This window comes from Penaeus monodon, chromosome 25 (genome assembly GCF_015228065.2).
Source record: "Penaeus monodon isolate SGIC_2016 chromosome 25, NSTDA_Pmon_1, whole genome shotgun sequence".
Classification (NCBI taxonomy): Eukaryota; Metazoa; Arthropoda; class Malacostraca; order Decapoda; family Penaeidae; genus Penaeus; species Penaeus monodon.
The window spans coordinates 22,338,112-22,338,440 of record NC_051410.1 but is presented as its reverse complement, the minus strand read 5'-3'; the positions used below and the strand labels follow the sequence as shown (position 1 = coordinate 22,338,440).

Genomic DNA, 329 nt, shown 5'->3' with positions numbered 1-329 from the left:
CACACGTGTATATCTGAAAGTAGAGAACGACTTGAGAAAATTCTTTCCGAACAAATGAAATGTGCTATAAGGCAAAGTCATATCAAGTTACAAAATCTTAGGGGATATACGTAGCGAGAAAGTAGCAAAAAGGAAATTCAGTGATAGAAGAGAATTTTCTATTCGTAATTATGTAACATCAGCATCGGTGTGTATTATGATGACTGAATAAGAATCTACTGATGGTATAGAGTTTTAATTTGTCATAATTTAATCCTCACCGGAATTTATCTGTAATTAGTTTATGTATAATCGTTCACAGAGAGATGGATTTTTTTTTTTTTTTGTAA

General features: G+C 31.0%; 1 protein-coding gene across 1 annotated transcript in view; it reads left to right on the top strand.

Moving 5' to 3' along the window:
* LOC119589351 (steroid transmembrane transporter SLC22A24-like) overlaps positions 1-329 on the top strand; it is a gene marked incomplete in the record, with an annotated part of 23,143 nt that overhangs the window by 21,820 nt on the left and 994 nt on the right.